General features: G+C 38.4%; 1 long non-coding RNA gene across 1 annotated transcript in view; it reads left to right on the top strand.

The window, feature by feature from the left end:
- The first annotated feature begins 6686 nt into the window (after positions 1–6686).
- Positions 6687–25132, top strand: part of LOC139678648 (uncharacterized) — a 60571-nt gene continuing 42125 nt past the window's right edge. Inside the window, exon 1 of the long non-coding RNA XR_011699065.1 lies at positions 6687–6742. This is a non-coding gene — a long non-coding RNA (uncharacterized lncRNA). The remainder of the gene's footprint in view (positions 6743–25132) is intronic.

The following is a 25132-nucleotide window of genomic DNA, read 5'->3' as shown; positions in this document are numbered from 1 at the left end:
GGCTTGCAAAGATTGCCAGCAATGACCAAAGCAGCACTTATTGCATACTTCTAATAATTGTATCATAAAAGCCAAATCAACCTGTTGACAGAGATGAAACTTCACAAAAGTTAAATGGCAAAAATCTTTATTCTATCTTCTTGACCTTTCTCTTTAAATTCTCAATGCATAGGAGAAAGGACATACATTTTTTATATTCCCACTGCAGCTGGGATTTTTTTTTAGCTCTTTCAAAGTTTTCCCCTCTTTCAAAGTTTTCCCTGTCAAAACCCCCTAATCCTATTCACTTACTGCATGATTTTATTCAATATTCTCCAAAACTTGAACTGCAGTTCAGAAAACAGCATTGCTAAATAGCAAAATCTGTAACAGTATCCCCTACCACCTTGAAATGAGAAATGAAAGCTCCAGATCCCTTGGCATATGAACAAAAAGCACTGCTCGTATAGAAATGAAAGAAAATAGTGTCAAAATCCTGATAAGAGATTTCAAACCGAGAGCAAAGTTAACTTTTCAGTAGTCTAGTCCATCACTAAGGACCAACACACACAGATAGGAAAGCAGCAAACTGCAGCTTACCTTGAAGAAGTTTGGTGGCACATCCTTTCACAAAGCAAAAGTGTTCCCCAGTCCCCAAAAATGTCTCAAAAGAAAAGGTGTGCTCCAAATCATCACTCAACAAGCCTGGCTGGATCCACTGAAGACTTACATGGATCTTAAAAAGGCAGAAATAGAGACTTACATTAGTAAACTGGTGAGAGTATTGGTTATGCTCCTATTACCAAACTACTTAATTATTATTGCTTCATGATTATCCAGAACAGATCATTGTCACTTATGAGCCAGGACAAGTTAGAGAAGTTCAAAACTGAAAATAAGATGTATTTCTTGTAGTGATTTATGTTCTGTCAGGATCTTTCTTTGAGCATATTGTCATTGCACACCTTCCTTAGAAATGCTTGGAGAAAAGAGAGCAGTGGACCAACCTGCCACAGGAAACTGGGCAGTTTTTCCAGGAACATTCCTGTTTCTACAGCACTGCCTGTTAAAGGAAAGTTGCAAATAATTACAAACAATTACAAAGTTGCCACAATACAGAATAATAGAACAATTCAAATAAACTGAAAGGGATTTTAAACAATACTGTGAAAAACTCCAGACAAAAAAATAGAATGTGATGATCAGTCAGCAGTTCAGATCTTTCCTTAGTTCTTTCTGATGGTTTACCATAAGTTGGGGTTTTATTTGCTTCTTTGTTTGTTTGGTTTGGTTTTGATAGTAAACCTAAAGATGGAGGGGAATCAATAAATTCAATGTTACCTGTTCATGCCACATCCAGGTATCACAGATAAAAGTTATTTGTTTTAAAAAGAATTTTAATTCAAAGTGTGTTACAAGATAAGCAAAGAGTACAAAAATACAACTGGGTTTTGTGAGATTAAAAATATTATACAAAAGAGCAAGCTCTGCAGAATATGCTGCATGGTAAATGCCACTGTCCCCAAGAAAAACAGAAAACTGTCCAAAATATCACACTTTTCATGACCATGTTGTTATTCACTTGTACTGAAGAGATTTTCAACCTCCCACTCATACATCAAACAGAAACTTCTCACCGACAGCACAAACCTACACAGAAGGATCTCCAACCAAATACAAAGGCACATTAAGCAGACTGAATTCTGGTTACAAAGAGCAGTAGAGAAGAATTCATCAGGTGTATTGCCTGTTAACTACCTTAAATACCATTTATTTTGAATAAATGCACTGCATGTGTTCCTTCTCTGGGGAGTTGCTTCCAGTAACACCTCTAGCTCCTGAAATACAGGCTGGGAAAACACTTCAGAATTACTGTTCAGCCACCTCAGGGCAAAAGCAAATTCCATGTGAAACCTCATGTAAGTAGAACATCAATTATTAAAAACCTCATAAAAAAAGCCCCAGCTACTCTTGCAGTACTTTGTCATGTTTTGGGATCAGTCTCCAATTGTGATTCTCAGGAATGCAAAGACAACATCGAGGGAGCAACAAGAAACTGAGAGGAGCCCTCGGTGTGCAAAAGGAACACTCTGGGTGTTGTGCTCTACAGCTGCACATTATTAGAATAGTTATCTTACCCACACAGATATGGCCCCCTAAGACACTGCTGTTTTCTTTTTCTTTTTTTTAATCTTCCAAGAGTGGGTGAACTCTGTTCTGTGCACATTTGTCAAAATGAGGGGAGAGATTTTCATAATTTGGCACTCCCTCAGCCTGTTGTTTTCTTCACTTGCAGTCAAATGGCATTCAAAAAGGGATTGGAGTATTTTCATATGTTCAAAATTGTCAGAAACTCTTCACCATAATCCTTGTGAGTGACAGCTTCAGTGAGGACAGGGGAGTGCCCCTGAAATATGCTTTGGTCTGCACAGAGGAGGTGATGGTCATGAGCCAGGAATCAGGAAAAAACAGAAACACAAACTGTGGGGCCACTTTTCTAAGATTTGCTGATGCTGAAGAACCTCTAAATAGATAGAAATAGTCATTGCTTGTTTTTTTTCCACTTACAGGTGACCCAGTGGTTGGTAAAAGCTGCTCCCCCACTATCTGTCTGTGGTAATACCCTGGGGAAGCAAAAATTCAGGAAGCTTTAAGATGTACAAAATCAAATCACGAGAACATGGTACATGGGAGGTTGTGATTTAGTGGAATATATAAAAAGGTCCCTGAATGAGTTGTGAAAACCTCTTAAGACAACAATTAAACCCCTTTAAAACAGCTTTTACAGAAAGCTCTACAAGGCTTCTCTACACATGCACAGCAATATGATCTGTATGCGAGGTCCATGGAAAATTGCATTAAAAGTATTAAAATTACTTCATTTACTCATACAATTTTGTGTAATAAACCACCTTGAATGTGAAAGAATGAGCTTAAATCTAGAGATTGCATCCACTTGAATTCTGAAAGTGTCTGGACAAAAGAATGATTTGGCACAAAAGCAAAAGACCACCATAATAAGAACTGCCAGATAGTCTGATTTTCCATTACAACCTTTATGGTAGGGAGGAATTGCAACTGCAAAGAGAGAAATATCACCAGTTATCTTGGTGTGAGTTGCTTTTGGTTTTTTAAATAAAGGAACTATGCTGCAGGAGCAATACAAGAAAATGAAATTTAAGCAAATAGATAGTCTGAATATTTCCTCCAAATTCTGGAAATGGCACCTCTTAATTATTTTGTCAAAAGAATTATGTGAGCTGAGAATATCCTGGAACAAAATAACATAATTTTAACTTTGCAGTTTAGCAGATGTTCAGCTCATGCCAACTTGCACAGCACAGAAAATCCAGCCTGGAAAATAAGAATATTCTGTTCACTTCTATACCATTATTTCATCTTGATCTGCCCTAGGTATTAGATGTTCCAGTTTTCTATGGATCTTCTCTGCGTGGGTAGCATTAGAAATTGAATTCTGTGTTTTAAAACTTCCCACAAGGTTTAATTGCTAGTCAAACCCATTTGATTGCTTGACTGTTTTAACCTGAAGTGTTTACTCTCCATTTTTATTATCTACAGCATTTTGCAGCTTGTTGTTTTTCCTGTTGACAAACAAGAAGCACAAGTCCTGGAAGCATTGCAGTAAAACACGTTAGACATCACGATTAGGGGATCAAGTACATCCTGGAGAGCATCACAGAAAGAGGTGGGAGAGATGGGGGTCACTGTGCTTCAAAGCTCCAAATGTCTGCGGGGATGAGGGAGGGGTTTGTGACTGCTGAGTTTGGGCTATTCTCTGATTTGATCTCAAGTCCCTTTGACAAAGCAAGCAAGGCATGGCATGAGCTAAATGGACCCTGTGCCTCCCAAACCTGTCCCACCAGGAGGTGCAGCAAGCAGAGCTTCCACTGACAGCAGTGGGAGGACAGGACCCACACCCAGCTCTGCTTTAAAGAAAAAAATGCCATTATTTCTGGCCTTTTAATCTGGCTTTGAAATTGGACAAGATGAGCACATTCAGATAGGGGCAGATATCATATAACAGAGGAAGAAGAACAAATAAGAATTCCCAAACACATATTCTTTAGTTAATAATTCTATCTTTAAAAGTATGTCTGCAGTGGCTGTATGAAAAATGTAATTATAGTTCAGAACTAGCAGCATTTTCTTTAGTTGCTGAAAGTAACAAAAGGAACCAGAGATAAAGCACAGCATGGAAACAAAATCCCATGAAAAGTATGTACTTTAAATAGTTTCAATATATTGAAGTTTCTACCCCTGTATCTAACAAACACATGGAGTCATACCCTCAGAATAGCCTTTGTTGGACTGTTTTCATTAGAGAATCTATTTTACAGCCTTTTTCACTTCTGCATTATCTTAGTGGAGTGAGTAGTAAAATCCTTATTTCTAATTTTTGCTTTCATTACCCTTCAGTGCCATCAGCAAAACTGTTGCTTAGAGGCTTTTCTTGTCAGCTTTATCAGACAACTTTACCTGAGGCATCATTTTCACTACAGCCACTGAGTTTGAATCTGCACCCATGGTCTCACTCCCTCTGCTCTGTAAAGAGCTGCTGGGACTGGTTAACAGAATGATTATTTCAAAAATTAAAATACTTAATGTTAGACTCAACCTCATCTTGAATACCTGCCAGCTGTCCTGAATGTAGTCAGCTTAAAAAAACATATAGAATAGTCTAGTAATTCCCCATCATCTGACAAGGATAAAATTGAGTGGTTTTCAATTAAAGATGCAATGCAGGTTCTTTATCCATTGTGCTAAGGACATAATGGGCATAAAGCAAAGTACTTCAGAATATCCCTTTGGCTTTCACAGCATCTGAAATGACTTATGGTAAAGACCTTGTGCCTAATAATAAAAGAAAGCAAAGGATATCCATTTCCTTATGACTTATGCCCTCTTCATTAGGGAAAAGCTCCTAATAAGAACACTCTTTAAAATGAATAAAGCTGTACAGTATTGTTTTAATTCTCTATTCCAATAAAATAGTTTTGTTATACATCTGCTAATAACCTGGGTTTGGATGAAACTGCTTGATGAAAGTACATTTTTGGCATTATATTCTCAAAAAGTTGAGGTTAGTAGGTTATATTATACACCATATGTATTTTATCAGCACTGTCATTTTCTCCTGAGGTTGAAATGTTACGTAACTTTTCAGATGACAGCAGTAAAGTTCCATTCAGTCATGTGCACTGAGATGACAAACCTACATTAAATTCCCATTTCTGTAAGTTTTCCATCAATCATAGGTGAGACAAATCCAAACCTTGGTTCTTTCAACACCCCAAACTTCCAAATCCAGGAATTATTGAATGTTAAGGAAAACCAGCCTTGCATTTCGAATTTAGATCAACTCAGAGGAAAGGAATTCAGCAGCACACTGAAGAGCAGCTGAGGAATCCCTTTCCTTCCCTTCCCAGTTTATTTCAGTTTAAATATACACATTTTACTATCCTTACAGTAACCCACTTAAAGCATCCTCAGCGTTAGTGCTCAACCTCCTACTTCATTAAATGCCTCAAAAGTAGTTAGAACTATTAGAAATTGGTTTTATATTATTATCTCAATGTAGTCTACTCTGCTCAACCTTGATTTTTTAAATTGTATAAGGCACATCTGATACTGTAGCCTCCATCCTGCATAGGATTTGACAGGAATTTCCTTTTTTTATAGAATGGAATGGATAGTTATTTTCTGATTCTGAATTTGTTGGATTTTTCAGCTGCTATGGTATAGAAAGAGCAGAGAGAAATAATGCATATTCTCAGTTGTTTTCTGAATATGACTTTTGCACACCTTTATCCCCAGGATTTTATTCCATTATTTTCCCACTATTCCCTCCCCTGTGTTGTCATCTAGGTCTTTAGTAGGAAGAGTATGAGGAAACTTTGCTTTGGGATCATTGCAAAATGGAGCATTTCCTGTAGTTAACAGAACTCTCTTGATTTCCAAGGACAGAACAAACCCACCAATCCAGAATATGCTGAATGTAACACTAATAAAAATCCCTTTTCTTTTAGCTTATTGCCAAAGATTTGCCACTTGTGCTTTCCCCACTTAGTAAGAATAACATCATTTCAGCCAGGATAGTGTTGAAACATTTAGAGCTGCCTGGACCCCATTAGGGTCTTAAAAAATTCCAAGCCTGTAACTTGCACCAGTGTTACTTTTGCTCATGCAGAGACTTTTTTGAGAGGCTGTTGGTTTTGCACTGAGTTTGTGTTTGAAAAGGCAGGTTATGAAAAAGCAGTTGCAGTGCACATGTTGCACCTGCCAGACAACTCAGTTTAATGTGATGTACCTCAGCTGAGCATCATTAAACGGCACTGAAAGCTTGTTCCCCACGACCTGATACCTTTGCATTTAATTTCCTTCTCCCTGTAGAGAAATTGTATGTTAGGATTTGCCACAGAGACTCCTCTGTGCATTGTCACATTCTGGGATGGGAATACTGTGAAAATGCCCTTCACTCCCCCTGGATCTGGAACAGCTGGGAGCGCTCTGCCTTCACTGAGTTCCCCATCATTCCTTTGTAAAATAAAAATACTTTTCTTTGTTCTTAATGTACCTCTTGTTTTACATTCCAGGTGCTCAATTAACAATCTGTTAAATTGCATCTCACCAGGTTTGGTCTGGAGTAGCTCATTGATATCTAATCAACATCACTGTTATTCTGGGCACCTCAGTGAAAAACCTGAGTACAAATAACAGGAACCCAGAATTCTCTTGGCAGAAGGTGTGTGATGAAGTGCTTGAGAAAACTTGTGGGTTTGGGATGCCATAGACTAAGGCAATTTGTTAGGTGTGAAACATGATTTTTAGAAATTAATCAATACACTACTCAATGCTAAGAAAATCACTTCTGTGCATCTGTAATAAATGGAAAAAGAGTTTGATTCTCAACTGAGCAATGCTTTTAAATTCATATTCTCTTTTTCCAAAGTAATTAAACTGACACATTTCCTATGTCAAATTGTTTCCAATGCTGAAGTCCACTCTCTGCTACTTGTCTTCTCAAGACTCATCAAAAAACCATAAACAAGCTCTACTCTGACTTAGTATTTATCTTCTGTTGGTGCAGTATTCAAGAAGAATCTTCTAATCAACATTTTATTGACAGGCAAATTTGCAAGAAAATCTCCTTCAATAAATACCTCTGCTTGAAAAATCTCCCTACAATTTATAAAAACTCTTGGCCTGCTACACCTTTGCTTAAGCAAGAAACTACATTTGATTTCCTGTCCTCTCTGTCATAGTGAGTCACCCAAGGAAAGTGTGACAGAAAAGTGTGTGAGTGCCCCCATGCCCCAGCTGGCAATAAATTAACTCCAGATGTAGGTTTAGACAAGATCACACACATTCTACACCTAATATGGACTTTGTGCCCCACTCTGTGCTTGATTTCACACAGCTTACTCTAAAGTTTCAGGTGTTTTAACATTGATAAACAGGTATTTACAAAACAGAACTGGTTCAGGTCAAGCAGTATCAAAATTGAATATCCCAAGAAGGTTTTCTGACACCTGGTCACCAGTTCTCAAACTGTGTATTGAAAGCATTCAGCAGGAAAACACAATAATAAAGTCCTATTTTACTGTGCAGTTTTTCATTTATACTGGGATTTTGAAATTTAGGGTTTCCATGTAAATTATTTTCTCAGTTTTAGACAAAGTCTTCCCTTTGCAAATGTGTTTTATTTCTAAAGGATGTAAAGATTTAGGAATGTCCTGTCAGAGTGATGCTGCTGAGAGTGTATTCCTTCCATGTGAGGTAGAAGCTGCCATGTCCTGTATAACTTTATTTTCTTGCAAATAGACTAAATAGAGCCTGAGAGCACAGATGGGATGCATGACATACAAGAATAGTGTTTTATGTGCTCTACCTTTTTATAAAAAAACAACTAACACCCCTTACCCTGCTTATACTTTTTCCCCCCATCAGTTATTCAGGACTACATTTAATTAACACAGTTAAAGGTCTGGGGCTTGAATTGTAAAGTCCCTTATGTTGATTGAGATGGTGGAGTTTAATGCAAAGTAAACGTGACTGTGGGATGAAGATCCCTTTTGGAGGACCATAAATTATGATGATGATATTCTTGCCTCTGGTTTTAAGGAATGCTACATCTTTCTTCAAACGTGACTTTGCAGCACGAATCCTAAAATTATAAAATTTTAGTCATTATAAATACATATTCTCTGGTTTCAGAGTTATATATTTTTAAAAGCAAAGAATTCTTGGTTATATCAAGGTGAATTATGTTTGTGCACCTCTCAAATATAGTCATTAACTCTGAAAAACTTTTTAGGCTTAGTTCTGTTATATCCTTCTCACTGGAGAATGTGAAGTCAGATTTCCCAGTTATTATTAAATTCTGTGTCACAGTGTACAAAGAGATATAAATATATATTCCATAGCATATGAAGAATGGAAAAATAAATATTAATTAATATTATTAAATCTGTAATGTTCCAACAGTGAGGAATAAGCCATTGACTTTGAGCTGAGCAGTAGAGTAATACAGAGGATGAGGGAAAGGGCTGTGATGGAAATATTCACAAAGGCAAAAAAAAATCATTTTAATTGCTGAGTTAGACTGGCAGCTTCTTTTCTGATTGAGATCATAAATTGTGTTTCCTGTGAGAAGCTGGAAATGTTTTGCTCACAAAAATAACAGCTAATAAATGCAATTAGTCTGTTTAGATACTGCCCTGTTTTACAAATCTCATTGACCTTTGCTGTTCCCTTTATTTGCACTGAGCTCTAAGAATCTGGCTCACGTTTTTCTGAAGCTGATGCTGATTTCATTCTGCTCACTTGGAGGTGCATTACAGGTGGATTGTATTGCCCTGCAGGCGGCAGAGGCGAGACAATGAGAGCAGGATAATTTCAGAACGTGAGGTGAAACATTCAGCTTTTATTTTGTAACCAAATTAATTCTTTCAGAGCAATTTGCAGCTCTCCCTGGTTTGTTTTTAACAAAGCCCAAATGCAAGTAGCTCCTGTGCTGAGCAAGACCAACACGTATTTTTTGGCAAGGCCAACATATTTTGGCCACAGGCTGAGAGATGAAAGCTATGACAGCTCTTCAGAGCACCAAAGCCAGCTGACATGAAGTCCACTGAGAACCAAGATAACAACTAGCTTTTTTTTTTTTGGGTAACAGCCAAATCATAGTATAATAATTATGGCCATTTATCTTGGTTGAATTACCTGACAAGATAACAAGACTTTAACAGCAGCTTTAATTTGGGAATGTGTTTCACTGTGTATTCAGCTTTATGCAGAACAGTTTCTTTCAGATTTAATCATGCCCCAGATTTTGGGCAGTACCTGTGGGCTGTAGGAAGTTAACACAGGCATTGCAGTTGAACAGTACTTTGTATTCAATGTTGTGTGCATATTTGATGTCTGCTGGGTAGCTGTGAAGGAATTCACAGCAGAATTTTCTGTCCTTTGCGACTTTTCCATTTGATAATCATTAGTCAAGATCATGAAGGATGCTTGAAGTTAACTGTCTAGAACAAACACTCCTAATTCCAGCTCTGAGACCTTGTTAGGACAAAACCCTCAATTCCAGCCAACACATCAGCCCACCCATCAAATAGCATATTTATTTTTTTTTCAATTTTGCTTTTATTTCTGTTAATTTTTTTCAATTCAAATCTGTTCTGTACAACACTATCCTATTGTGCAGTACAAACCAGGAGCTTGTTGAGGCTCCCAGAGACTTTCCCTGAAGACCAACTGCTCTCTTCTTTCAACTTGTTTTAGAGTTAGCAGGTTGAACAAGTAAAATTGCCATTTTTATACATGTACAGGGAAGGGGCCTGGAGTCACTTCAGGCTGTGCTAAGGTCAGAATCAGACTGAAAACCCAAGGGATGTAACGTGCTGATCCCCATTTAAATACCAGAGTTCATTCCCTTTTATCAGCAGCCATAATATCAGTTGATAAGCAGTGCATATAACTGGGCTTATCAATTAATAATGCCAGCTCTCATCCTGCTCTCTGTAAAGACAACTGGAATCCTCTGTTGTGATACAGGGAAGGCTCCTGATTCATTCTCTGCCACCCCCAGCACCTCTTCCTGAGTTTCAGTGCCTTAGCCTTGCTTGCCTGCAGTGATTTAGGAAGAAGAAATAAATGCTGTGATACACGAGGAGGTTGCAATGCTCAAGATCCTGTTGTGCTTTACACCTCAAACAGGGGCATATGCACTGCAAAGGCAGCTCTAGAGAAACTGGAATGGATTCCAGGAGTGGTTTTTATTGAAACTGGATTGTATAAATAACAGGGAAAGTTCATAGGACCCAGCAATGATCCCTCCCCCCCCCCAGAGAGGGTCTTCCCTGGGGTTTGGTTAGGGGCATGTTAATGTGTGTGGTGCAGTGCCAACTCCAACAGCTCTTCCTCTGTGTGCTTTTATTCCTTTTAAATAAGAAGCAGTAAAGCCAAAATCAGCCTCTCTACTGTTGTTTGAACTGCACAGGGTCTTTTGGCAGAGAAAAGGGCTGTGTGCAGCAGTGGTGGGGGGTTTGTTTGTTGTGTTCATCCAAAGGACCCTTGGATCAAATACTGAGTGAAGAAAGACGATGAAACAGCTTTACTGTCTCTGCTCCCCCACCAACAGTGCAGGTAGATGTGAAGAACCAGATGCAGTTTAATTAAACACCAGTTGGACCAACACATTAAAATTTTCATTCAAACCTGGACACCACGTTGTATAAAAGGACAAAAAAGTTAGTTCAAAAGCTGTGTATGGGTATGAACGTGTATGGCATTTGGATCACACTGCAGAGGAGTGTGTGCACCATAAATAGTTTAACATGTATTCTCACAGCTTGGGATTTCTGCTGTTGTCTCCCGTGAGATGCAGAGGGACAATCAGGCCCAAGACTGAGCTCTCAGGTTATAGACCAAACTTAACTGATCAGAACAGGCAAATTAGTTCATATGAGGGGAACTAATTTTGGGCTTGTGCCCTGAATCATTAAAACTCCAGAATACTTTTGTGTATTTGTAGCAGCTTATCCTCTGTAGAGAGGTAGTTTGCCAAAACAGATCCAAAGACCTGTCTTCTGAATTTCATGATCTCCATGAGCCTCAGCTGAATGGTGCAGTTTAGACACCAGCCTGGAGAGCACTTCAAAGGTCAAAAGTTCTTGTAATCCCATCTAGGAAGGGGCTCTAAGGTCTCCCTGAAGCCTTTTCTTCTCCAGGCTGACCAACCCCAGATTTTGACCTCAGTGAATGTATTCTCCAGCCATTAAAATGGAAGTCCTGAATCATGGCTCTTAAGAGCCTGATAGGGTAAGTATTCCCTTGCACAGGGTTATGCCATGTATTATTTGCTGATGAAATTGGGAGAAGATCAGCAGCAAGATGTTCTAAAGTGAATTGACCCATCCCATCTGGAAATGCAGCACCTCTCTCTGCTCTGCTGCAAAGTCATGTCTCCTCCCCGTGCAGATTGCACAGGACCAAAGGAGAAACAAAAAGAATGTCCCTGTTGGACTGGAAACCTGGTGGGTGCTAAAGCAGAGCTTGGCTCTTGCCCTTTGATCTCCTAAGAAATGCTGGTATATTTTTCTATGGAAAGGCACACTGGGAACAGCAAGTTGCATTTGTAAACTGTCCCCTGCAGAAATGTTCAGCTTATTTGAATATAATAAATGTGTCATTCAGCCAGAATGCTAAATGTTGCAGAATGCTAAATGTTGCAGGATGGCAGGATGGGGAGGAGCTGCCCACTGAAATGGCAATGGGGCAGAGAACACAATCAATGTGTGGCTTTACCTCACCTACATCTTTATATTCCAAAGCTGTCTGCTGCTGCGTGGGGCTAAAGTGTGTTTTGTTAGACTAAAAGAACAGGATAAATAAAGTTTCCTGTGCTGAAAACAACTTTTATTATACAATGTAAATAGGTATCTCATAACAAGAGCTGGGGAAAATTCAGTGAGGATTTGAAGCTGGAATTTGATTCAGAGGCTTTCAGTACCTGATAGCTTATTTCTTAATTCTGTTCCTGGGAGACTGGAGATTTTTCTCATGCAGAAAAAATATACTACATTTTTTCTTGCAAATAAATATCAAATATTCTCATTAATTTTAATGACTTTTGCAGATGCCAAAGTTTCAGCAATGACTTTTTTTTTTCTTCAGAACTAGTAAGTTCCATGGGAGTGAAGTTTTAAATGAATTGAGAGCGAGTTAATTTTTTTCTTTCCTTCCCTTTGGGAAATTGTAATTGTAATTTAAAAAATCTGCTTGTTTTCAGCATCACTTTCTTTCTTTTACTGATTGATTTAGATGTTGCAGGCAGTGCATATTTGCTTCAGAAGTGAGTACTTCTCTGCTTTCCATTCACTCACCACCATCACTCTTCTATTCATCCATCACCAGAAAGATCCACTCTTTTTGTGCTTAGATTATAAATATGAAAATACACAGTGGGCTTGAGATTGGTCTGGTATCCTAATTTCTAAAATGCTGGGTTTAAGTACAACTCATAAATGTTCCTCCAACTTTCTTCTATCTGATGCAACACTATAAACACTTGAAGCAATGGAGAAGTCCAAATGCTGATTGTCCTAATTGTCTTTTCCATTTAACTGTTTTGAGGTGTTGTTACTGAATGAGTTACAGCACTATCTGAATTGTGTTCATTAGTTTACTCTTACATGGTGTAAATCTCTCAAACTTAGTAGAAAAGAGGGCTCTTGGTCACAGGTTCTGCCTTGCAGCAAAGAGCACTTACATTGCTGGGGGTAATTTTTAACTACTCAAGGCAATCTCTAATTTTAATGGCAAAAAATTAGTATATGGAAGAAACTGAAGTGTGTGTATGTGTGTGTGTTTAAAACTCACTCATGCTGGTAGAGGAAGAAGAAAGAGCAAAATAAATGACACTTCTTTAGAATTGTTTGGCATCTCCCAAGATTTTATTATTAGATTTCTTTGGTCTAATTAATCAGACTGTGAACTTCTTATTGGGAGACCTGAGCACTTGTTCTGTTTCAGACCTAAAAAGCTTGTCTTACATAGATGGTTTATTGGTAATTTCATCAAGTTTTCCCATTATTTTCTTGTATTGCTTCAGACAGGGATTGTCTTATACAATTAATAAATATTAATTTTAAATTCCATTACTGGGGGCTTGGCTGTTCCTGGTTTAGCTTCTTCATCCCAACTAAAAGTCTTCATGGTAGTTAAGCAGCTCTTACTGAAAGCAGCAACTACTCTTTTGTGTTTTGAAGTGACAGAGACTGAACCTCTGATAGAAAACACAACCACATAAAATCATTAAAGCATTGAAAATTTTGGGAAGAATTGCAACTCAACAGATGTTACTTCTGGCTCTTAGTGTGGCATTGCACTTGCTGCAGTTGTGTAAGGAGAAGTTAAGAGGCTTTTCAGACCATGGCATCAGTAATATCTATGGCTTTACACAGAATGGAATTTTTGTGAGAGACAATTGTTTTTAAGGTGTCAGCAAATGCTCAAACCTTTATCATTGCTGAGCAGACTGAAGTGCTCCAGGGCTTGCATCATGTACTTGGGAGATTTGCAAGATTTTGGAGGTTTCTCTGCTAAGGGTGGGCTGTAGATGGATTACAGTGTTTGGCTTGTAGCTCTAAGCAGTTTTGACCTTTCCCCCTGCAAACTGGCAATTAATGTTTCTAGATCTTGCTAGCATGTGAAAATGTGAGATAATTGATGTGGGTTTAGGAGAAATCATTGCCAGGTGGATTTTAAGACAAGCACTTTCACCTGGGTAAAGCCTGTGGTGTGGCCACAGGCAGGTTTAAAGGCGCCGTGGTTGGGTGGGTTTTGGTGAAGAATGATGGGCAAATGTGATGTGTAACTGCTCAGGAGAGGAGTTTATGACCAAGGAATGAGCTGGAATGGTGGGCAAGAGGGCAGAAACTCAGCAGGGACTCAGCTGTCTGTAAACAGGAACTTCAGTGACAAAACAATTTGTTGGTGAGTGAAGTTTTCTGTGATGATGAAGTAGGAAACAGTCCCAGCATTGCCTTGTGGTTTTTGTGGAATTCCAGGCTCAAGGGCTGCCCTGAGGAAGCAGAGATGGGCTGGGTGTGGGCACAGAACCAGGCTGAGGTGCCCCATGTGATGCCCACAGGAGCAGAGCTGGTGAAAGTGGGTGTGAAGAATAAGGAATTTTGTGATGCATCTCTGTAGACTCCCTGTCAAACTACTTGTGGCTCTAAGACTTTATTCAATGCAGAGCTCTTTTGTTTATTTACTTTTTCTTTTTTAATGTTCCAAAACAAACATGTTTAAGTTGCCTCAAGGGGTGCACTAAAAATTTCCCGACAAAATAAAGATCTGGAAATTGCTGAATTGCTTGTTCTTTAAGTCAGGGCTTACCCTGAGGAGTTGTTAGCATAGTGCAAATTGAGGGACTCTGGTGTGGACAAACCAGAATTCATCTGGCTCTAGCAGGGTCCTTTTCATTCTGTCTCCAAGAATGACATATTTCTGTTACAGCACTGAGAAAAGCTGAGAAATAACCTCTTCTTGGTCATACATAGTGTTCCAGCTGAAGAGTTGTTTTGGGCACATTGTTTTATGGCTAATGGTTTTTTGTCCTATCTCTACTCCAAAAGAAGGTTCCTGGAGAAATGAGAGCATATAAGTGACCATTTCTGAAATTGTCCCCCAGATCAGGTCACTGTGGTCCCTCCAACCCAAATTGTTTTATGACTTTTGTTATATTTGCTGATAAGGGAAGTTTGTGTGATACAGTTACTGCAACAGGGAACTGAAAGAAGTTGCCTGGTTTAGTTTCCACTTCTGAGATAGAAGTGGGTATCTTAACAAAAATATGTGGGCTGTGTTTCCAACTCTATTTGGTGTTTGCCTTTTAGGGTTGCAAACATTGCCCTTTGTGTACACAGAAAGGTGGGTAAGTGGCTTCTGTAGGGAGACCTGTAAACTCTGTTTCTCAAGACTACCACAAATAAAATGAATCCTTTTGAATAGCAGTACTGCTTTGATGGAGCTCTTGCAACGTTTAATGAAATATTAAAGCTAAAACATAAACCAGCTGTGTTTGTTTTATGGTTGGCATAATCTCACCTGTTTTCATTACACTCGTGTTTATGGATAAAGGCATTTTTGTATGTATGATCCATAGAATTGTGTTTAAAAGAAAAAAAAGGGGTTTTAAAGGTCAACCACTTAGACTGATCTGCAGGTTGTTAACAGTTCTCAGAGTGTGGTTTTTTGCTTTCAGTTTGACCAGAAGTTCTGTCCTGTCCTTGAGATTTATTCTTTTTTTTTTTAAAGGACATTCCTTAATAACACACCAGGCACTGTTTGCAGCCTCTCATCTGAAATTTATGAAATTTCACTTGATTTTTCTCTGAGCTGTTCAAATAATTATCCAGAGACTTAGAAACTAATGCCTAAAGCAAAAGTCCCAGGCAAACCCCAAAACAGTGTCCAGACATACCATGTTTGTCTTATTATTTTTTTCTTTCTTATGGATTTCTTTTTTTAATCTTCCTTTGATGCTCAGTGTTTTGTATCATCAGAATGCTCTGTATTATTTGGGGTTTTGTCTGTCTTCTCAATATTAAGCACTTTTTTTTTAGGGTAACGTGGTTATTTAAGATTGGCTACTGATTCTTCAGCTCTGGATTCTTTTATGCATATTGCAACCACACTAGCCCATAATACCAGATTAAGTATGATGATAGTCATCAGTGGAGGGAACTGTTGCTCTGGAGACAGGCTTTTTTTTTTTATTCCCCTTTTATATTACCTCTTTAAATGAGGTATTACATTGCAGAGGATAAATGTGATAAAATGTTTTTGTGTGCTCCCTCAGTTGTTAATAAAATAAATAAAATCTGGAAAGTCAGTGCAAAGACTTTTTTTAATTTTTTTTTTATTATTCTGCTGGATTGGAGTGTGGTTTTGGTTTTAATATTGTGTGAGGCTGCTGTTACATCTACCTTTTCTCTCTTTTATCTATATTATAATAAAGCAAGACAAGGGTGTGGTTATCATGAGAATATACTTTGGAGCAGTGTAATAAATGAGGTCTTAATGGGAAGTTGGAAACGCTGATGATTTATGGCTTTCTACAACACTCATTAGGCATATACATCAGTGTGTAACATGCCATAAATTATATTACATGCTGTAAAAAACCATAAATTGTCATTTTTAGTGTGAGTTATCACCATTAAGACTTTTATTCCCTGCTGTTAGTGTGAGTTTCCATGGCTTCCTCACCAATTCCCTGCCTAATGATTTCAGCAACTGCAGGAGGAAGGTTGAGAGACACAGAGGCTGATTAGGAGGCACAACTGCCTTAAGGCTGTGAAGTCAGAGGTTAAACTTCTTTATAGAGAAAATATGATCTACTTGCCTGGTAACACCTTTGATGTTCAGCATTTCTGAATATCATTTGGAGCAACTGTATTATTTTTCTTTACTGTTAATATCTGCCTACTGACAACCGTAAATGCTTTAAAAATAACAATACTGGTTTGTACTGAGCAATCAGCTGCAGTGGACTGAAGAGAAGCTCATTCCTGTGGAGCAATTCACTCTCTCCTGTTGATCTGCCCATCAGAGAATTTGCAGCAGAGATGTTGCCAATATTACTACAGTATGGTTTAGTAATTGTAATAGTTTGAAGTGATGAGCCACCAAAACATGAGGTTGTGCATCTTCTTGTGTGTTACAAATCAACTTGAATGGAGCTAAATAAGGTGAGGGAATTGCAAGTAGTGTTACCTTTTTTTTTCCCCCTTATGCAGCACTGCTGTGTTATTTGGCTCCAGGGAAGGTGTTGTGTTCCTCCAAGTTGTAGTGGTTATCATTTCCAACTCTCTGTACAAGTTCAGGCAGCAGCAAGGCAAGAAAAGTGTATTAAAATATAATTCTAATTTTAGACACCTTTGGGGTTACTTTTATTGGGAAGTGAGTAGTACCTTTCAGGCTGCTGGCTATAAAGTGTCATTATGAAAACTAGACACTGAAGTTTGCAAATGGAATGGAAACCCAAAATAATTTATCGTGCCTTTTCCAAGAAATTCTTTCTGACAGGTCTGTTCTTTTCCCTGAACACTTGTGTGCACCAGGACTCTTGGGGAGATTTTTCTTTGCCACACTTTCATTAAAATATACTTTATGGAGCATCTTTCCTCATCCAACCTCTTCCAGTTCAGGGTATTGAAGAGTGAGAAGGACATCTCTCTAAAGAGCATCTTTGTAATCTTGTTTTAGGCATGATGAAAAGGATAATTCAGATAAAATCAATTTTAACATTTTCCTAGCCATTACTGTTGCATTATAAGAGAAGAGCTCTTTGTGTTCCTCCATCCCCCCACCCGTCGTCCTGCCGACAAAGCACATTTTTGGCTAAATCGTGCCCTCTAGTGCGTCAGTTTGGTGGGTTTACAATTGCAAAGCTTTGTACTGACCGAGGTGGGATTTTTTTTTAACCCTTTTTCAAGTATAGTTCATAGAAATAGCTAATTTATACTTTTTGCCGGGAGAGAGAAAAGTCAGTGGGTTTGTATTTTAAAGTGTTCCTGAAGCTGCCACACTTTAACATCAGCCCCTGCAGGAAAGGGAAGCAGAGCTGTTGGTGCCCTGTAATCCTGATGGAGCTGCAATTTGGGAGCTGATGGTTGCAGGGATGACCTTGACATCAATAATCAGTGAGGAAAGAGGAGGCCAAATATAAATGAATTCTGGTTCGCTTTTTAAAAATAGATCTATAGTGTGTCTGTTTGATTTACACTGAAAAGAACCAGTGAACATCAAGGAGTTAGCAACAACAAAAAAGAGTTACCTTAAGGAAATTTATAAACTGAATGAAGTAACTGTTACTGTAAGTCTGGGGATGGCCCTTAGAGTCAGGAGTGATGAACTGCTTTTTGCTGACTGCTGATTGCAGCCACTGTTGGAATATAATTTAAAGGATTATATGCAATGTAGTGTGATTTGGTAATGCCAGAATAGTCATCTGAGGTTTTGAAGCCTTAATATGCTTCACATATTCAATTATGTTCCTCAGTTCATAATAATGGAAACAGTTTTTGTAAAGTGTTTGGCCTTGTCCAACCTGTCTGGATTTATTGCAAAGGCAGATCTTGTGCCATGAGTTATCTCTTGCCTTCTCAGTGTATCAGCAGAGCTTTTATGATCAAGTACTGAGACACATTCCAGTAGCAATTGAGTGAAAGGAGTACTTTGTGTTTGATTTGTATTTCATGAAAGAATATTTTATGAAAAAAACCTGAGGCTCTAATCCTATTGAATTGTCTTGTAACTGCTAATTCATGGAATTTTTTCCTATACTGAATTTTTTCATGCTTTCGTGACATTCCTCAACTCTTACACTAAAAGGTGATGTGAGAAAATAACTTCATTGTTATGAAGTGATCTCAAATGACTCAATTTGCATTGAGTATTTTTTTGTTTCACACTGCTTCTAAAAACTAAAATTTTTGAAAAATTTGGCTGAAATATCTGATAATTTAGTCTCGTGGTGAATCACTGAATCATGTCATGCAAACCTTGCAGCCAGGAGCAGATGGACTTCCCAGTTTACAAGGCCATCCATAAATAATAAAAGTGTGTTCATTGCAAGGGTCACATGGCCAGTGTGCACCAGATTATTCCAAATTAACCTGAGGCCAAGTTTAAGAACAAAAAGAATACCTGTTAGTCACCATTGAAGGTTATACAGTCTATATGAGGAATTTCAAAATACATATGAAGGACAGAACCATTAAGTTGGTATTTAGAGTGATAACAGCTCTTTTGGGGACTCTGCTCAAGTGACTTTATCATATTGTGCTGGGCAGAGCTCATCATTTCTCTCCTGTTTCCCATTCACTGTGATTCCAACTGTGTCAGCAAGCTCAAGGTCTGTTTTTCACTACCAGATGTTTTTCCCACTTCTGCACAAAGTAACTGCAGCTGATACTTAATCACAAATATCTCTAAGAAGATATTTTTAAATTAAACTGATATAAATTACTTCAGAACTACCACAGGCTGGAAATATACACACTGCATTTATTTGTTTTGAATTGATGAATTGTTTGTGGAGCACATACATACATATCCCTTTGTTCCAAAATGAATGGGTAGAAAAATTTGGAAACATTGGCTGAAAAATTCCTTTCCATTTCTAGCCTGCCTCTCCCCAGCTATTAGTCAGCTGTGCATGTAAGAGTCCTGTCTGAATGAAAATAAATCAGTTGTGCTGGTTAAAACCAGCTTGATTGTTGTCTTCCAGTTGCAAGGATATTACAAAGATTTCTCTTTCCAATGGTTAAAAACCTCTTTCTATTTTTGTTGGTTTGTTTGGTTTTTTAAATAAATTTATTTATGCCATCATTTGCCTCTCTGACTAAAGTTCTCAAAGGTGAAATACCCAAAACTAAAGCACAGGCTAAACCCCAAATATTTGCTCTTTGGAATTTTTAAGAGCCCAGTGAAAGGTTCTTCGTGAAGAAAATGTGTCAGTATCTTAAGTTGCAAGAGGAAAGCTCTGCTTTGGAAGCAAATTTATTCTTGTATTATCTTCCCTGATGGATGTTTTAATGGCAATTCCAATCAGTAGAAGAATTCTTTTAATCTTTTTTTTTCCAGGGTAATTTTGTATTAGTCACCATCCAGTATTTTGGAACTGGCTGTGTTATATGTCAGTATGAGAAGACTTTAGACCCACACTCACAATCCCACCAGGGGAACAAGAGCTGCTTCCATGGAACATCCTATTGGAAAAGGTCTGGCAGTCTATATATACCCTGGACTTCTGAAGATGTCACAGTTTCCTCACTGAAACTGTGTAGTATCTGTAATAGGATCAGTAATCCTCCCACTTAAGCAAATAAAATGTTGGTTTCTCAGGATTAATTTAGAATTAACAATAATGACAAGAGAATGTCATAGGAAAGTTAATTAATTTGCTTGTGCCATCAAAGAAATTGCTGCCTTATTAGCTATTGAAACATACCCAACTTCTATAGATCCCCTTGAACTCACACAATGGCAAGTAAAACTTTTATGAAAATATTATCATATCCAACTTTGCCAACTAAAATAGCTACAAAATGAGATTTGGTCCAAATTCCTTCATCTGAGCCAGATTTAATTTTGTAAATATGTTAAATGATAGATAGATTGAAGTCATCAATTGTGCAGTATGAGAGAAGGAACATAGAGAGTAAGTTCCATTCATAGAGGAGAAAATTTCTTTCCCAGCCAGTTGCAGACAATCTGTCCTCAAGGCATTCTGGACTTGTCTTTGCAATTGGCTTTTTATTTACTTTTCTACGAGAAGTAGTTGAAACCAGGTTTTCAAACTGATATTCATCCATTTAAAAGGTCTGAAATACAGAATTAAATCTTACTTCATGTTCAACCTTCACTCTCATTCTGCCTTTAAGCATTAAGGTTGTTTATGGTATAGATTGTTCTTTTGTCCTTCTTTAACTGGAAACACTTTCTGTAAAAGGATTTGTTTGGGGCATTCCACAGTCATTTTCCTTCTCCAGAACAGGCTGCAGTGAGGACAGTGTGTCATTACTACTTACTGTGGGACAAGCATTTTCATCTGGTAGCTCAGTGGAAAGCAGGAACTGATGATCTTGTGCAGATGTAGATTTTTTTAGATTACATGACAAAAACCATAGCCTGGTGAGAAAACTGAGCTGCTAAACTTATAAAACACTTACTGATGTCCCCAAGGGCCTTCTGAAGCTGTTAGTGCTCAACACTATCAAGGAAACCCAAAATAATGTTTTACCAGAAATTCTGGAAGGTTCTCTGGCTCTGTACCAGCAAGCAGAAGTTAAAAACGAGAATTAGAGTGCAAATTCATTGCTACTGCTGCATGCAATAAAACTTTGTGCTGAGAAAATGAATTATCTTTAAAAACCGTGGGTGGAATATTGTTGATTTCTAAGGAAACCTTGCAAAGAAGGGATGGTGATGGTGGGGGTGGAATAGTAGTTTTAGGTAATGTTATTTCTTTGTGCTGTGTAAAATCCAGTAGCCAATGAAGTGAGTACAGTGAGTTGGTTCCCCTGTTTTGTAGCTCTGTGGCTGTCAGATCACTCTCTCTCACTTCCACTCATCAGTTCTTCCACCAAATAACATCCTACCAACTCCTATGGATGTTTGTTGTCTTGTTCTCTGCCCTCCCAGCTGGTTAATCCTGAATGGAGTCAGTCCCTCAGCACTCCAGGAACAGCAGTGCTGGTGGAGGAGGACAGGCTGCAGCAGCCACCTCTCTTTGTAGTTCTTTTTATTTTTTTCTTCTGCTGTTGAGGGCTAAAATGCCATGGGATATAAGTATAACTAACTTGCCATAAATCTTGTGAACTATTGTGTGTAAACTCTGAAATGACATGCAGTAGAGCAGAGTTACTGCTGCTGTTTGCTCCCAACTGTTCTACTGAAATGGCAAAATATCTCTGAGATCTTTCTTTTCCCTGACATCATGTTTACAAAAGTACCTTTTGGCTTGGTTGCTTTATGATATACATGTTGTTAATGAAGACTCCTTGTTAATTTTCTTTTAATATATTTTGTTGTTGTTATAGGAAAAACTAAATCCATGCAAAGGCACCTGAATATTTGCTGGCATTGTCTAAATCCTTGTAGTTATAATAATTCCGAGACAATATATTTATGGAACTTTTAATAACAAATGTTGTGGCTGGTATGACTTCAGGCATTAACACTGTACAGAAAAACGTTGTGAAGCTGTACAATTAGTGAAGCACTTTCTGATTCTGCCAATGAGCAAGTAATTAAAAAAAGTTGATGGACATGCTTGGAGGGAATAACGAGGCTGACAAGACTGTAGAGTTTGCCTTCAGCGAGGTCATCTGCTAACAAAGTGCTGCAGCTCAGACCTTTGGTTCTTCTTTTGACCCTTGGGTAAGGTTTGAGAGAATCAAAGTGAATCTTAGTACAGCAATTGAGAGATTAAAACAAGCAGATAGTTCATATGAGCCAATAGGCCAAGTGGTCAAAGTAGCTGTGATTATTGGGAAGGGAAGCAAAAAACCTGGACCTTGTGGAAATACTATTGACAGATTAGTTGCCACTGAGCAACTAATTTTTGAATATGATAGGAAGAAAAATGGTGAAACTTATTGAATCATTCTGAATAAATACTCCACAGAGGATAATGTATTCAGTGAATGTAATTTTTTCTTGAACATGCTCAGTGGCATGTTAGACTTATCTCAAATGTATTTTGAATCATTAGTAGAATAATCTTGAAGAATGATTTTGAGATAACTGACTTGTATGTATTTATTACTGAGAATTCAAATTTGACCCACCAGTGGTGTGACATTGTTTGCAGGATTTGCATAACAAAAGTTCTGAGTTGCCTACTTTAGCAAAAGTGAAAAATAGGTTAGTGATAGTAATAAAAAAAAGAGGAATAAAACAAAATATACGTTTCCATCAGGATTCCAGCCAAGCCAGCAGAATTTTATGCATAAATGTCCTGAAGAGTGAGAGCAGAGTGAGGAAAGTAGATCAGCCAGAATCAAATCTTATTAATGAACATGTAAAATTCCCCCTGTTGGTGAAGTGACACTCAAACACTTTCTCACTCTCCCTTGTCCAGGCTGTAACCTGGACTGTCTGGATCTGCAAGTTGATTGAATCTTTTTTCCTCTCCCTTTGCATTGTGTGTGCATGTTCTTTATTTTCCTTTCCACATAGAGATATGGTATCATTTAAATTATTATAAAGATGACTGTTCAACAAAAGAATACTGTTTATCTTTAAATTCTGTTTATCTTTCATCTGATCTGTCTCATACATATGAGACAGGAAAACCCCTCCTTAAGCCACATATTCTTGTAAACAACAGTAACAAACAGCATGAAGGAATGAATAGCATAGGATGCACAGTGCCATCAGAGAGTTTTGTCCTTGGCCTCCTTGCTTGAGCTCTGCTGTGCTAATAAACGGATTATAGTCACCTTGTCCTTCAATGAATGCCTAAGTCAGCCCAGATCAACTTGTGCTGCAGCCAATCCAATGACTGACTAAAAACTCTATGCGATTTAAAGGGAATATATGACTTGTATCAAGTGTGGCAAAGTGGCACATGGGTTGTTTTGTGCCTCTTTGAGTACAACTCTATCTGGATTTGCCTTTCAGTGAGCACAGTGTTAGAACTCTTGCAGGTAGGATGTTCTTGCCAGGTGTGACAGGATCCACCTTGTAACATGCTTACTGAAGCTGTGCTTCCCTGGAGTTTTTTTGTTGTGTGTGTTTGTTGGTTGGTCGATTGGGGGTTTTGTTCTTGTTTTGCTTTGGGCTTTTTACAATTTTTAATCAAAGCCCTGTATTTCAATGCACAACTGTTTGTTGAAGTAGGGAGTTCCACCCCCCCCTCCTTTCTTTTCTTATGAAATATGGGAAAGTTGCAGTTGGGATGCAAATTTGGGCACCAATATTTTCTTTTTTTTAATCACTTCTGTTGAAAATAACAAGTTGTTATATTTGCATAAAGAAAATCTTGAGATAACTTAAGTTCAACTTGAGTCCATTTCCAAATCCATCATATGCCAGAGTGAAAACAGCTGTTCTGAAGAGCTTGGGGGAGGGAGGAGGCACAGGAGGGTTTTCTGGGCAGTGGTGCTGTGGGAATAGCTGTCAAAATATATCGATTGTTTCTCTACTGCTGCTTTAAAGGATTGTTACTCCACAAAATCGATAACAATTGTTCATCAATCTTCATGAATCAAAGTGACAACTAAAAGTTTTAAGAGTTGGTGAGTTATAATTTAAAATTAGACCCAGATTAGTCTTTTGTATTTCTGCACTATAAAAATTTTTTTAATGAAAAACCACTTTCTTTAAGAAAAAGGCAGCTTATTCAGTTTTATCCACTCAACTTTACCTAGTTCAGTTTTGTGAATTCAGAAATCTTATTGCATTTACTGTTTTCCAATTTGTTCAGTGTAGAATTTTTTCGCTTTGTGGGTTTTGTGCAATGTTTTGTCAATGTTTAGCTGCACCTTAAACTGTTGAGTTAATGTGTGATAAATTGGTACATTTTATACTGGTTTGCAGTAATTAAAATGAACTAATTGAGCTGCTCTTGTATTTGTACCAAGTACAATAGTATGTTAGTACTTAATAGCTTTACCCCTCAGTTTTCATGATTCTACAGCTGTAATTGGACTTTCACATATACAGTTAAAGCATTTATTTTAATGACTTGTACTTTTAACAGCTTAACATTGTAACAATGAGTACAATTCCTCCTGCTGCCTGGCACTTGTTAATGGTAGAAGTAAACAGGTACGTGCTTTATACACGTGAAACCACTGTGTCTTTTGCTGGAGCCACAACACTGGCCCCGTTTGGGCGGGCTCGGTGGGCCCCCCGTTTGGGCGGGCTTGGCCACAGTGTGCTCTGTGTTCCTGAGTGACTCCTTCACACAGAGCTTTTCCAATAGGAACCAGCTTAATAAAGAGATGCAGTTTTCAGTCAGTAGTACATCTGGTTACAATATTTTTTTCCAGTCTGTTTTCATGTGTTTGGTTGTATGTGATTATCCTTGTGGTCCTGATTATCTTTGTGGCCTCCATGTGGTCTCCAACTGCCCCCAGTGCTCCAGATGTGTTCTCAGGGATGCTGAATAGGGACTGGAATCATAAGTTTCCTCTTGGTTGCCACACCTCTGCCCATTCAGCCTGGTGTGCCCTTGGCCTTCTGCCCTTCAGGGGCACTGATGGCTCATGTTTAACTTGTCTGCCAGGACTGCCAAGTCCCTTGACAGCTGTTCCTTAGCCAACCTGTGCTACTGTGTGGGTTTCTGCCACACCAGATGTGGGACCTGTTTTGGAACCTCAGGAGCTCCTGTCAGTTCCTTTCTCCAGCTTGTTGACTTTCCTCTGCTAACATCCTCCCCTGGGTTGGCCACTGCCAGGCATTTGCAGTGCCCTCTGTGCTGTTGCCCAGGTTGTTAACAAGGCTGTTGAACAGTTTCAGCTTATGTATTGATCCTGGGGGATGCCACTGGTGCTTGATTGGCAGCTGGACCTGGGGCTGTTGATTTACAACCCTTTGATTCTTCCAGTCT

This window comes from Pithys albifrons, chromosome 14 (assembly GCF_047495875.1).
Source record: "Pithys albifrons albifrons isolate INPA30051 chromosome 14, PitAlb_v1, whole genome shotgun sequence".
Lineage (NCBI taxonomy): Eukaryota > Metazoa > Chordata > Aves > Passeriformes > Thamnophilidae > Pithys > Pithys albifrons.
This window is presented reverse-complemented; position numbering and strand designations above follow the sequence as displayed.